Source organism: Rattus norvegicus, chromosome 6, assembly GCF_036323735.1.
Source record: "Rattus norvegicus strain BN/NHsdMcwi chromosome 6, GRCr8, whole genome shotgun sequence".
NCBI lineage: Eukaryota > Metazoa > Chordata > Mammalia > Rodentia > Muridae > Rattus > Rattus norvegicus.
Window position 1 is genome coordinate 67,733,925 of NC_086024.1, and position 15,753 is coordinate 67,749,677.

General features: G+C 39.5%; 1 protein-coding gene across 3 annotated transcripts in view; it reads right to left on the reverse strand.

The window, feature by feature from the left end:
* Window positions 1-15,753, reverse strand: part of Stxbp6 (syntaxin binding protein 6) — a 236,649-nt gene that overhangs the window by 86,204 nt on the left and 134,692 nt on the right. The window lies entirely within an intron of this gene.

Consider the following 15,753-nt stretch of genomic DNA (forward strand, 5'->3'; position numbering starts at 1 on the left):
AATCATATTTTGGGTAATCCTGACACCATTAATTATTTCCCTGTAGTCACCCAACTTCAATCCCTCTGCATACAGGGAACGGAAAAAAAAACATTTTTTTAAAAATTTATTTTAGAGGAAATTCACTTTGTTCATTGCTCCTTCCTAAAATCTATATTTGGATTCAGCAGCCAGTGGTCTGAAACATTAATGGTGCTTTCCACTGAGCCATTAGCTTTTTCCTTTCTGTTTTGCAAACAGGGCTTATTAAATCTTCGCTGGAGGCATTAGAGGGGTGAAGAATACTGAGAATGTGCTGATGTGAAAGGTTTCACAGAACTCAAGCAAATCACTTCTGATTTGCCATAACTCCACGACAGGAACCACCAAGATGCATGTTGCTTGGATAGCAAATACAGATTCTTCACACGGAGAACACCGTGCAGGGAAACAGAAGCCAAGCCTTGCCCTGCACCTGGCTGCAGATAACTTCCTGTAAGTTACTTTCCAGTCAGTGTGAAGGATGAATCTTTGTGCTAGAACAGCTTACAGCAAACCTACTAGCAGTACCAGAAATACATGAGTGTGTATTTTAGGACACTCCAAATGTCTTTCTTTTAGCTATTCCCTATTCTAAGCATAGATACACACATGTAGCTAAGTTTAAAAACATATAGTTTTAAGGCGTACACCCTACGGTCAACTTGGATATCTTATCTAACCAGGTAAAGTTGTTAAAATCAAATCCAGCACTGAAATGCTCACACACACACACACACACACACACACACACACACACACAAATGTGCACACCCTTTTTTTTAGTAGTTTCTCTTAAGCATGATGAAAATGACAACAGGAAGAATATTTTCAAGACATACATAAAAGGAATACTGTCCTCGCCAGATTTATGTCAACTTGACACAAGCCACAGTCATCTGTTTAGAGGGAACATCAATTTAAAACATACCTCCATAAGATCTAGTTGTAGGGCAAGCCTGTGGAGCATTTTCAAAATTAGTGATTGAGGTGGGAGGGCCAAGCCCATTGTGAATCGTACTATCCCTGGGTTGGTGGTCCTGGGCTCAGTAAGAAAATAGGCTGAACAGTCTTGATGAGGAAGTAAGCAGCACCCTCTATGGTTTCTTCATGGGCCTATGCCTCCAGGTTACTGCCCTGTTTGAGCCTCTGTGCTGACTTCCTTCAATTAGAGACTAAAATGTTTCTGCAAATAAATCCTTTTCTCCCCAACTTGCTTTTCAATCACAGTATTTTATTGTGGTACGAGAAACCCAAACAATGAAAAAATATAATACTAACAAAACTTTTCAACCTAGAAAGCACATGGACAGGAGATTAGTGACCCAAGCCAAAAACCTAGAAAGCTAAAACCTAGGCTGACGACATAGAATATCCAAACTAAAAAGCAGCCTAGTATACCATCAGTGGACTTCCCAGAGCTAAGTGTTTTAGGTAACAGGTACTTTTGGAAAGAGGGGGAAATGAGCAAAGATAGAAGAAATCACTGGAAGTCTGTTTAAGGTAGATTAGATGTCCCAGTTCCCTGCCCTTTCCAGTCCTCTCTTGATTTGGAAGCAGTTCAATGCAGGAGTCACACTATTCACACACTTCTGCGTAGACTTCCTGTTCTTCCTACTGGACTCAGTTCCTAGGCCTCTGGCATAACCTACCTTTTATAGGTAGAACATTAGAAAGCCCTGCTCTGGTGAATCGATCCCTGAGCAAGAGAGAGACATAAAGCTATCAACGTCTATGTCCCCATTAGAAAGCATAGACAGACCAACTCACAGTAGAGCTGACAGGACATGCCACATAAGAGCATGCTCAGGACACCTCTTCGGCTTAACACCTCACAGAGCCAAGGGTCCCTGAATTGTGTTTCCTGGATAAAGTCACAGAACCAAACATGTCAACTGCTACTACAGGAAACAGGGACTGGAAGGTAGAACTAAACTCTTTAAAATCATCATTCATACTCTCAGAAAGAAAAAAGATGGCCTCTCCTTAAATCAATAAGATGTGGGAGACACCACCAGAACCAGAAGGAAACAGACCTGATAAACAGTTCTCTGCACCCAAATCCCGTGGGAGGGAGAGCTGAACCTTCAGAGAGGCAGACAATCCTGGGAAACCAGAAGAGACTGCTCTCTGCACACACATCTCAGACGCCAGAGGAAAAAGCCAAAGACCATCTGGAACCCTGGTGCACTGAAGCTCCCGGAAACGGCGGCACAGGTCTTCCTGGTTGCTGCCGCTGCAGAGAGCCCGTGGGTAGCACCCCACGAGCGAACTTGAGCCTCGGGACCACAGGTAAGACCAACTTTTCTGCTGCAAGAAAGCTGCCTGGTGAACTCAAGACACAGGCCCACAGGAACAGCTGAAGACCTGTAGAGAGGAAAAACCACACGCTGGAAAGCAGAACACTCTGTCCCCATAACTGACTGAAAGAGAGGAAAACAGGTCTACAGCACTCCTGACACACAGGCTTATAGGACAGTCTAGCCACTGTCAGAAATAGCAGAACAAAGTAACACTAGAGATAATCTGGGGCGAGAGGCAAGCTCAGGAACCCAAGCAACAGAAACCAAGACTACATGGCACCATCGAAGCCCAATTCTCCCATCAAAACAAACACGGAATATCCAAACACACCAGAAAAGCAAGATCTAGTTCTAAAATCATTTTTGATCATGATGCTGGAGGACTTCAAGAAAGACGTGAAGAACTCCCTTAGAGAACAAGTAGAAGCCTACAGAGAGGAATCGCAAAAATGCCTGAAAGAATCGCAAAAATCCCTGAAAGAATTCCAGGAAAACATAAATAAACAAGTAGAAGCCCATAGAGAGGAGACACAAAAATCCCTGAAAGAATTCCAGGAAAACATAAATAAACAAGTAGAAGCCCATAGAGAGGAGACACAAAAATCCCTGAAAGAATTCCAGGAAAACACAATCAAACAGTTGAAGGAATTAAAAATGGAAATAGAAGCAATCAAGAAAGAACACATGGAAACAACCCTGGATATAGAAAACCAAAAGAAGAGACAAGGAGCTGTAGATACAAGCTTCACCAACAGAATACAAGAGATGGAAGAGAGAATCTCAGGAGCAGAAGATTCCATAGAAATCATTGACTCAACTGTCAAAGATAATGTAAAGCGGAAAAAGCTACTGGTCCAAAACATACAGGAAATCCAGGACTCAATGAGAAGATCAAACCTAAGGATAATAGGTATAGAAGAGAGAGAAGACTCCCAGCTCAAAGGACCAGTAAATATCTTCAACAAAATCATAGAAGAAAACTTCCCTAACCTAAAAAAAGAGATACCCATAGACATACAAGAAGCCTACAGAACTCCAAATAGATTGGACCAGAAAAGAAACACCTCCCGTCACATAATTGTCAAAACACCAAAAGCACAAAATAAAGAAAGAATATTAAAAGCAGTAAGGGAAAAAGGTCAAGTAACATATAAAGGGAGACCTATCAGAATAACACCAGACTTCTCGCCAGAAACTATGAAGGCCAGAAGATCCTGGACAGATGTCATACAGACCCTAAGAGAACACAAATGCCAGCCCAGGTTACTGTATCCAGCAAAACTCTCAATTAACATTGATGGAGAAACCAAGATATTCCATGACAAAACCAAATTTACACAATATCTTTCCACAAATCCAGCACTACAAAGGATAATAAATGGTAAAGCCCAACATAAGGAGGCAAGCTATACCCTAGAAGAAGCAAGAAACTAATCGTCTTGGCAACAAAACAAAGAGAATGAAAGCACACAAACATAACCTCACATCCAAATATGAATTTAACAGGAAGCAATAATCACTATTCCTTAATATCTCTCAACATCAATGGCCTCAACTCCCCAATAAAAAGACATAGAATAACAAACTGGATATGCAACGAGGACCCTGCATTCTGCTGCCTACAGGAAACACACCTCAGAGACAAAGACAGACACTACCTCAGAGTGAAAGGCTGGAAAACAACTTTCCAAGCAAATGGTCAGAAGAAGCAAGCTGGAGTAGCCATTCTAATATCAAATAAAATCAATTTCCAACTAAAAGTCATCAAAAAAGATAAGGAAGGACACTTCATATTCATCAAAGGAAAAATCTACCAAGATGAACTCTCAATCCTAAACAGCTATGCCCCAAATACAAGGGCACCTACATACGTAAAAGAAACCTTACTAAAGCTCAAAGCACACATTGCACCTCACACAATACTAGTGGGAGATTTCAACACACCACTCTCATCAATGGACAGATCATGGAAACAGAAATTAAACAGTGATGTCGACAGACTAAGAGAAGTCATGAGCCAAATGGACTTAACGGATATTTATAGAACATTCTATCCTAAAGCAAAAGGATATACCTTCTTCTCAGCTCCTCATGGTACTTTCTCCAAAATTGACCATATAATTGGTCAAAAAACAGGCCTCAACAGGTACAGAAAGATAGAAATAATCCCATGCGTGGTATCGGACCACCACGGCCTAAAACTGGTCTTCAATAACAATAAGGGAAGAATGCCCACATATACGTGGAAATTGAACAATGCTCTACTCAATGATAACCTGGTCAAGGAAGAAATAAAGAAAGAAATTAAAAACTTTTTAGAATTTAATGAAAATGAAGATACAACATACCCAAACTTATTGGACACAATGAAAGCTGTGCTAAGAGGAAAACTCATAGCGCTGAGTGCCTGCAGAAAGAAACAGGAAAGAGCATATGTCAGAAGCTTGACAGCACACCTGAAAGCTCTAGAACAAAAAGAAGCAAATACACCCAGGAGGAGTAGAAGGCAGGAAATAATCAAACTCAGAGCTGAAATCAACCAAGTAGAAACAAAAAGGACCATAGAAAGAATCAACAGAACCAAAAGTTGGTTCTTTGAGAAAATCAACAAGATAGATAAACCCTTAGCCAGACTAACGAGAGGACACAGAGAGTGCGTCCAAATTAACAAAATCAGAAATGAAAAGGGAGACATAACTACAGATTCAGAGGAACTTCAAAAAATGATCAGATCTTACTATAAAAACCTATATTCAACAAAACTTGAAAATCTTCAGGAAATGGACAATTTCCTAGACAGATACCAGGTATCGAAGTTAAATCAGGAACAGATAAACCAGTTAAACAACCCCATAACTCCTAAGGAAATAGAAGCAGTCATTAAAGGTCTCCCAACCAAAAAGAGCCCAGGTCCAGACGGGTTTAGTGCACAATTCTATCAAACCTTCATAGAAGACCTCATACCAATATTATCCAAACTATTCCACAAAATTGAAACAGATGGAGCACTACCGAATTCCTTCTACGAAGCCACAATTACTCTTATACCTAAACCACACAAAGACACAACAAAGAAAGAGAACTTCAGACCAATTTCCCTTATGAATATCGATGCAAAAATACTCAATAAAATTCTGGCAAACCGAATTCAAGAGCACATCAAAACAATCATCCACCATGATCAAGTAGGCTTCATCCCAGGCATGCAGGGATGGTTTAATATACGGAAAACCATGAACGTGATCCATTATATAAACAAACTGAAAGAACAGAACCACATGATCATTTCATTAGATGCTGAGAAAGCATTTGACAAAATTCAACACCCCTTCATGATAAAAGTCCTGGAAAGAATAGGAATTCAAGGCCCATACCTAAACATAGTAAAAGCCATATACAGCAAACAAGTTGCTAACATTAAACTAAATGGAGAGAAACTTGAAGCAATCCCACTAAAATCAGGGACTAGACAAGGCTGCCCACTCTCTCCCTACTTATTCAATATAGTTCCTGAAGTTCTAGCCAGAGCAATCAGACAACAAAAGGAGGTCAAGGGAATACAGATCGGAAAAGAAGAGGTCAAAATATCACTATTTGCAGATGACATGATAGTATATTTAAGTGATCCCAAAAGTTCCACCAGAGAACTACTAAAGCTGATAAACAACTTCAGCAAAGTGGCTGGGTATAAAATTAACTCAAAAAAAATCAGTTGCCTTCCTCTATACAAAAGAGAAACAAGCCGAGAAAGAAATTAGGGAAACGACACCCATTATAATAGACCCAAATAATATAAAGTACCTCGGTGTGACTTTAACCAAGCAAGTAAAAGATCTGTACAATAAGAACTTCAGGACACTGAGGAAAGAAATTGAAGAAGACCTCAGAAGATGGAAAGATCTCCCATGCTCATGGATTGGCAGGATTAATTTAGTAAACATGGCCATTTTACCAAAATCAATCTACAGATTCAATGCAATCCCCATCAAAATACCAATCCAATTCTTCAAAGAGTTAGACAGAACAATTTGCAAATTCATCTGGAATAACAAAAAACCCAGGATAGCTAAAGCTATCCTCAACAATAAAAGGACTTCAGGGGGAATCACTATCCCTGGACTCAAGCAGTATTACAGAGCAATAGTGATAAAAACTGCATGGTATTGGTACAGAGACAGACAGATAGACCAATGGAATAGAATTGAAGACCCAGAAATGAACCCACACACCTATGGTCACTTGATTTTTGACAAAGGAGCCAAAACCATCCAATGGAAAAAAGATAGCATTTTCAGCAAATGGTGCTGGTTCAACTGGAGGGCAACATGTAGAAGAATGCAGATCGATCCATGCTTATCACCCTGTACAAAGCTTAAGTCCAAGTGGATCAAGGACCTCCACATCAAACCAGACACACTCAAACTAATAGAAGAAAAACTAGGGAAGCATCTGGAACACATGGGCACTGGAAAAAATTTCCTGAACAAAACACCAATGGCTTATGCTCTAAGATCAAGAATCGACAAATGGGATCTCATAAAACTGCAAAGCTTCTGTAAGGCAAAGGACACTGTCGTTAGGACAAAATGGCAACCAACAGATTGGGAAAAGATCTTTACCAATCCTACAACAGATAGAGGCCTTATATCCAAAATATACAAAGAACTTAAGAAGTTAGACCGCAGGGAAACAAATAACCCTATTAAAAAATGGGGTTCAGAGCTAAACAAAGAATTCACAGCTGAGGAATGCCGAATGGCTGAGAAACACCTAAAGAAATGTTCAACATCTTTAGTCATAAGGGAAATGCAAATCAAAACAACCCTGAGATTTCACCTCACACCAGTGAGAATGGCTAAGATCAAAAACTCAGGTGACAGCAGATGCTAGCGAGGATGTGCAGAAAGAGGAACACTCCTCCATTGTTGGTGGGATTGCAGACTGGTACAACCATTCTGGAAATCAGTCTGGAGGTTCCTCAGAAAATTGGACATTGAACTGCCTGAGGATCCAGCTATACCTCTCTTGGGCATATACCCAAAAGATGCCTCAACATATAAAAGAGACACGTGCTCCACTATGTTCATCGCAGCCTTATTCATAATAGCCAGAAGCTGGAAAGAACCCAGATGCCCTTCAACAGAGGAATGGATACAGAAAATGTGGTACATCTACACAATGGAATATTACTCAGCTATCAAAAACAACGACTTTATGAAATTCGTAGGCAAATGGTTGGAACTGGAAAATATCATCCTGAGTGAGCTAACCCAATCACAGAAAGACATACATGGTATGCACTCATTGATAAGTGGCTATTAGCCCAAATGCTTGAATTACCCTAGATCCCTAGAACAAACGAAACTCAAGACAGATGATCAAAATGTGAATGCTTCACTCCTTCTTTAAATGAGGAAAAAGAATACCCTTGGCTGGGAAGGGAGAGGCAAAGATTAAAACAGAGACTGAAGGAACACCCATTCAGAGCCTGCCCCACAGGTGGCCCATACATATACAGCCACCCAATTGGACAAGATGGATGAAGCAAAGAAGTGCAGACCGACAGGAGCCGGATGTAGATCGCTCCTGAGAGACACAGCCAGAATACAGCAAATACAGAGGCGAATGCCAGCCGCAAATCACTGAACTGAAAATAGGACCCCCGTTGAAGGAATCAGAGAAAGAACTGGAAGAGCTTGAAGGGGCTCGAGACCCCAAAAGTACAACAATGTCAAGCAACCAGAGCTTCCAGGGACTAAGCCACTACCTAAATACTATACATGGACTGACCCTGGACTCTGACCCCATAGGTAGCAATGAATATCCTAGTAAGAGCACCAGTGGAAGGGGAAGCCCTGGGTCCTGCTAAGACTGAACCCCCAGTGAACTAGACTATGGGGGGAGGGCGGCAATGGGGGGAGGGTTGGGAGGGGGACACCCATAAGGAAGGGGAGGGGGGAGGGGGATGTTTGCCCGGAAACCGGGAAAGGGAATAACACTTGAAATGTATATAAGAAATACTCAAGTTAATAAAAAAAAAATTAAAAAAAAAAAGATGTGTAAGGCAAGGTATCCTCACATATGTATTTGCAAAATTTATATGTATCCTTAGGCATTTTGAGAACACAGTTTACTGAACTACAGAGTTATTATAAACTAATGTTTCTTCTCCCTCAGAGTTGAAAGACAGAGAAAGAAAAAATTAGAGTAATAAACCCAACAGGTTGTACAAAGCATGGTCCTTTGCAGTGAAAATAATCCATAGTTTTTAGTAGACATTTTTAAATATTATATGACGTAATTTCCAGCAGAGGAAAACAGACATAATAGAACCCCCATGACGTACCACAGCACTATTCCCCATTCGCTGTATCAAGAGACTGACTCTCATGAAGCAGGGATCGCCGTTATCTCTACCAACTCTGGAAGCAACGTGTGCTTTTCTTGCCAAAAGCACAAAGAGAGCTCTTGTTGCTGGCCATGCAGCTGGACTGCACCGTCATGTACCTGTTACAGTCCCTATGGCCCAAACAGAGGCGGTGAGTGACTCAACACTGTGAGGCCTCATATGCTGTTCCAGGGAATGGTTTCCACTGGCAGTCTTCTTCATGGACAAGTCCCCAGACAGACGAGTCCAAATAATATATAGGACATAAGCTCCAAAGCAGCTTCCAGTCTCTGTGGTACCCAAGGGTAAATTAAAAGACAGCACTGAGCCTTATGTCATCAAAAGATCATCCATACCCAAATACTGAAGTGTCAGAAAAACTAATGTACTCATAGAAAAACCCTATATAGAAAGACCCTGGTGAGGGAGAAAGGGAGGGAGAAGGAGGAAAGAGAAGAGAGGGAAAAAGGAAGAGCAGAAGAAAGAGATGAAGGAAGGGGTTGGAAAGGCAGAGGGATGGGGAGGGAAGAAAGGGGGAGACTGTTGGGTAGAGAGGGTTCATGGATTGAAATTGATTAAAGAAAACGTGAGAGAAACAGAAGAGTGATAAAGGGCCTTGGGGACCACAGTAGATGAAAAGAGGACCTAAAATCATATTACCTTAAAGCTATAGGCACATGGAATAGGCAAACCTTAGAAGCTTTCTAAATGGAGGGAGATACATCATAAAGAGAAGCTTAGGAATTAAAATTCTTTAAGCTGCGCTAAAAACCAGGTTGTAAAAGGTCTGCAATTTCAAAGAAAATTTGTTTTGATTCATTCCTTTGAAATACACAGAAACAGACTATAAAGAGAAATTTGGAGTACTATAAGTTCTTATTTATTCCCCAGAAATAGTAGATGGATGTTACTAGCTTTGGGGACCATTTTTACCTTTATTTATATTTGGCATATTTATTCCTTTGATTCTACAACTACCCAGGGTACTGGAACAGTACCCAGTGCGTTTCCAGGCAGGCCTATTGTTATGTTAGGAAAAGCATCAAGATTTTATTGCACCCTCCTGCAAGACAAGATTTTAGACACTCCCATATGCTATCTTCATGTTTTTCAACTGTTCAGTTATGTCTTCACCCTCAAGGTATTCCCTAGGGAAGGGCTCGAAACATCTCTGCACAGGTATGTTTCCGTGATTTAAGGTCTGGTGTTGACCAGGCTAGCCTGAATCTCTTTAAAATAATAAAATCTCTTTTATCTCTGAAACCCACAGACTACCAGATCTCAAGCTCTTTCCTTTGAGTGTCATCAAAGAGCTTGCTTCCACTGGGGTAAAGCCAAATCATCAGCCTGTCCCATTCAGCACTTCTAGTCCTTTCTCTATAACCATATCCCCTACTCCATACTCTATAACCCTCCAACAGAGCACTGAACTACAGGAGAACAGTGTTAGGGGTAGAAACCAAAAACACCCACTACCACTGTGGGTTCTGTGGATGCTTGCTTTCTAATACTTCATGGAGTCCAAAGTAAACTCCAGGCTTTCTCATGGCATCTGACGTAGATTTGTTTGAGAGAGAAATGTTAATAGCACTCTATACCAAATAGCAACTAGGGTAAGTAATGAGAAACTTCCACAAAACTATTTTTCTGAGCTTTTGTGATTAAGTCATGCCTAATTTTTTTCCAGTATGTTATTTAGAGGTTTCTGGGCTATCTTCCTGTAGAATTCTCAGCTCCTTCTCCAGTACTATGTCTTCTAGCCATGCTGGTAATGGAGTAAAACCTCTGAAACTATAAATAAGCCTCTGTTAAATGCTTTAAAAAAATAAGATTTGCCATGGACATGGTTTCTCTTCACAATAGAACTTTGACTAACACATTTTTTTGTTTTTGTCTTTGGTTTTTTTTTTGGGTTTTTTTTTGGTTTTTAGTTTTATTTGTGTGTGTTTTTGCTACTGAAGGAATGAGTGTAAAGATTCAGCTAAAAGGATGTTCCTCATCAAATTGTTTTTTATAGGCAAAATTAGAAAAAAATCATTCAAATATACAAATCTAAGGAAGTAATTATGGGTATACTTACATTAGAGATCTAGACTTGAACTAAATTAAAATGAAGTAATGTTCTCCAGAGATGTGGAAGGGAAATATTAAACATACAGGAGGTGTGTGTGTGTGTGTGTGTGTGTGTGTGTGTGTGTGTGTGTGTGTATAAAACTTTTGATATGAAGCCCTGGTTCTTAGTATACCTATGGTGAAGATGAGAAAACTATTCTCCCCACAGCAGATGGCTGATGAGATACCACAAGATTGAGGGCTACCTCCTTAACCCCTCATCGTCCTCTGGAGACACGACTGATGACCAGTGAGCAGAGAGCCACAGAGAAGTGTGGTTTGAGTATGTACTAAGTTGTAGATAGTGTCTGCCCATCTCTCCCACCAGTTGTTGCATGAATTTCATTGAGTTCAATTGTGCTTGCTTCTCAATATGAGAGAACAGAATTTAATCAAGAAATAAGATTTTATAATGTCTCCTCAAATGAGAGGTTAATGACAAAGTTTCAGTAGAGTTTCTAATGAGTGCTGATGCTTCAGTTAGGGCACTGTTTGCAGGAAATTCCACGCCTCATTGTGTAAATATCAGCATAGTGGCAGGTCTTGAATTAAATCTCTGTATCTAAGAATACACTTTCACCAAAGACCATGATGAATTATGCAAAATATTTTGAAATACATTTATCTTTGACTACAATTTCATATTTCCTTTGAACTATGACTGATAATAACATTAAAATGGAGCTTACAACAAGCAATTTACAGCCAGTAAAATTTCCTGATTGGTTACAGCTGTCATTCTTACTACCTGCAGTTGGGTTTTCTTATTCTCTGCTGTCTTATAGTAAGCTTCAGCAGAGATTCAGTGACTCTTTCTGATGGCTGAGGTAACATGGGCATGGTTAAGTATTTCAGACACTTACTTTTTTATATATTTTATTAATATATATAATAAACAATTTTTTAAAATATTTTTATTTTTATCACAATATATCATATATATGATTCATGTATATCATTTTATCCTATATATGATCCATATGTATTGTATATGTATCACATTAATTATATATATATATGTATATGTGTATATATATATATATATATATATATATATATATGCATGGCAACTGTCTCTCTGATGGCCTTGTCATTAATATATTGCACTATACATACTAAACTTTGTGCTTTCATCTGCAATGAAACCTAGTTAAGGTGAGATTATAGATTTTGACTCTTCTATACCATTTGGTTCACTTTATCAGAAGAAAAAAACTTTTTTACATATTTTGTGGGATGAGTTTCAATTAAACTTTAAGAACCCTGAAAGTTTAAAAAGAGATACTCTAAGTATACAGTGTAAGTCCTCTTTACTGTCAAAAAATAACCTACCAAATAGAAAAAAACTGGGTTTTGGTATAGAGACTTAACACTGGTGAGTACAAAGAATGCGTATGAGAAAGAAAGGTCCCAGATCAAAACACCACTTCCTAGTGCCTTTAAAAACTATACATTACATAAGACCCCTGACTTTCAAGCTGTTAACCACTGACTTTCAAGCCTCAGAACATTTGCCAGGGCCTGAAGCATGTATGTAAGTCAGGGTCTGCATGTGCATATGCTGCTTCTTACTCTTCTGTTGCTCTTGCTTCCAGAACTGACCGCATCTCTGTTCTCTGCTGCCTTACAATAACTTGGCTGGAAAAACATAGATAGATTTTGCTATAATCACTCTACAGGGAGAAGAATAACATTCTGTCATACTGTTTAAGGGCTGGCTTCTGGGAACAGGCAAAGGGTGTCAGTGGCTTGGCACTGAGAACATCATTCATTTGGGTGACCTTCTCACTTGCTATTGTCAGATCTGGGAGCATAATGAACTGGAAGACACTATCTCTTCCAAATGTCACATCTTCAATCAAAACACTGAGTCAAAGTTGTCTCAGATTAAAACAAAACGAAACAAAACTCAGAGGTTTAAAGTGAATAATTGGATGATGGCATCCAGCTGAACTTCCCACCTAGTTAGACCAAGTATTTGCCTAAGATGATTTATCTATCTGTTAGGGGCTGAACAGTGTCTCTTCAAAATAAGATGTTGAATCTCTGATTTCTAATCTGACTATATTTGGAGACAGGATGTTCAAGGAAGTAATAAATGTTAAATGAGATCATAAAGGTAGAGCCTTAATCCAGTATAACTAGAGTCTTCAAAAGAAGAGGAAGAGACACTGGCATAGGAGTCCAGAGGAGAGGCTGCACAAGGACACATCAAAATGACTACAGGCTAGATGCCAAGAAGAGACACTTACCAAATATTCTCCATGGCTACCATGAACTTAGATCTCCACTCTCCAGAACTGTAAGAGAGGTAATTTCTGTGGTTTTTATAGTACTGTTAAAGCCCCAAAAGATCAACAAAGAGCATCTAAAGCAAATCTACTTGACTACAGTCGGCACTGAGGAAAACAGGCTCCCACTCAAGCACTGGTTATTGGGTAGAGTTTTCCTTCTTTCTAAAAATAAGGTTTGTTTAACATATAACTGTAAATATCGGGGTGCTGAAGCAATGCAATATTCTGAAAATATCTCTTACATTTTAAGAGACTGCAAACTTTTGCTGGAACTCACAGTCAGAGTTAATAATACACTTTGTGTCATTTAAAACTGCTATCCTCCTGTGCACTGAGACTGTTAAAACTGCTTTTAAGAAAACAATGCTAACAGTCAAACTTACTTGCCTTGGATTCCCTATGTGGTCAACTATTACAAACTAAGCATAGCTGTAGTCTTAAATTATGTACTCCTCTATATTCTTGACCCAGATAACATGTGTCACTTTCTGAAATCAGCAAACACAGAAGAAATTGAAAGAAACCTTCTAAAAAGGGGATATTGGCTTATAGACAATGATATTTGCTGTCTAGGTCAGTTGTGATCATTTGGAGTCATTGACTTAATCCCTTGTAAAAACTCTGTCAAAGAATCCTGTAAAGCAGCCCTCATTCCTTCTCCATGTGACTCTTTCTGTGCGTACAATAAAAAGAGAAGAAAGCCCTTTGTTAGGGACGGTCACAGGATGCGTACAGAAGACACACCGTTGGGCAGGCACAGATGCAGACTCACGCAAATGACAGAGGTAGATCAAAGACACAGGAAGCATGAAGTAGAGAATTCAAATTGAGACTCACTCTTGGATAAAGAGGAAGTACTTTTATTTCTTTCCTTAATGTGACACTGATACATTACTCATAATTTGGAATTAATCACTAATGTGAACAATCCTTGCAGGGTACAGTATTACGTTTTTCAGTTTTTTTTTTAAATATTTTTTTTCTTTTTCCTTTTTTTCGGAGCTGGGGACCGAACCCAGGGCCTTGCGTTTGCCAGGGCAAACGCTCTACCACTGAGCTAAATCCCCAACCCCCGTTTTTCAGTTTTTATTTGCATGATATTTTGCCTGAATGTATGTCTTTGCAACTACCTTCACTATGCCTGGGGCTCACAGGCCAGAAGATCATCTGGAGTTGTGTGCCACCATTTAGGTACTGAGACTTACACACAGGTCCTCTGCGAGTACAGCACATGCTCCTAGGTTCAAGTCAACTCTCCAGTTCCTACTGTGATATTTTTAATCTATACATATACTATGTACAGATCTTATGTAATTACCACTTTTATTTCCTTAGACTCGAAGCTTTCAGGCTGCTGTCTTCTAATTATCAGTGAAATACTTGATGCTATATTATGAGCTAGTGTTACCTTGCAGGCGTGTAGAACTGACACTAGAAGGTTAGAATGCATCAGTCTTATGTATGGGTGTCCATTATTTACACTAGTCACACCAGCAAAGATCGAGACTATCCCAGCCTAAAAGAAGTGTGCTGGTTTTGCAACTAGTAGCCATGAGATGCTGGGAAAAATCATTACACATACATGCATCATAATTCCTCGCTTGTATTGACATCTTTTCTAAATAGTAAGCTGGAATATATCTGAATCTCCTGTAATTATATGAATATTTTTACTACGGGGAAGTACAGGCCACTGTTTTCTCAGATAGGATTGACTCAAATTCTCCTCCTTTGTATTATTCTGAAATAATGTTTTCTTTTCTTTTGCATCATTCTGCATTGTTCCAATGTCCCCTTTGTGCTTATGCCAGGAGATGACAGTTCAAATTGCAGAACTTCCTTACACGTGGCACCTTGGGTCAGTGAGAGTCTGAGCTTTAACTTGTCCTCCCAAAAGAACTGGCCAGTGCCGTCTGTTTAAAGCAGTATTACATGAGGGACATTTGACAGGTGGTGATGGCAGTGTCTAGGATAACATGCAGACGTTAAACATGCTGTCAAATGTTCCCACCCTAAGACTGTAATCTTTGTTCCTTGCTCGCTGCTGTCTGGTTTGGATTTCTTGAGCCTCTATAGAAGTCTTCTGTTCTGATCTGCAAACAACAGGGGGCTGAGTTCCATGGTCTACTAAGACAAGGAACACAGAGGCCTCGGTCCAGTTTTATACTCCGCTTCATACTTTTGAAGTGGCAGTCACCTCTGTGGACATCCTCTTTGACTTTGATAAGGGAATATGGAAGATTCTCTAGTGAGCCAGTTCCTAAACACAACCTTAAGGTGGTACATGGTGAGAAACTAAGAAAGATCAGCTATCCTTGAAGTTCCGGGATCTTCTTTCGAAATCACCTAAGACCTGTAAAGTATCTTCTGTAGAAAAAGATACCAAGATAGGATCTGAGCTTAACTGGCTACAGATATAAAGTTATCTACTAGAAGAATAAACTGTTACAGAAAGAAGATGAAACTTTGAGCTGAGTAAAAGCCCTGTGTGCATAGACATTAAGCAATCAACTATCTCTAATTTTTAGCATCTATAGTAATGGGATTTTTCTTGAAGATGAGTTCATCTTCAATAAAGATATATATCTATTTTTCTAAAGAATCAGATTATTTTTGAGGCCACATGAATGACAATTGT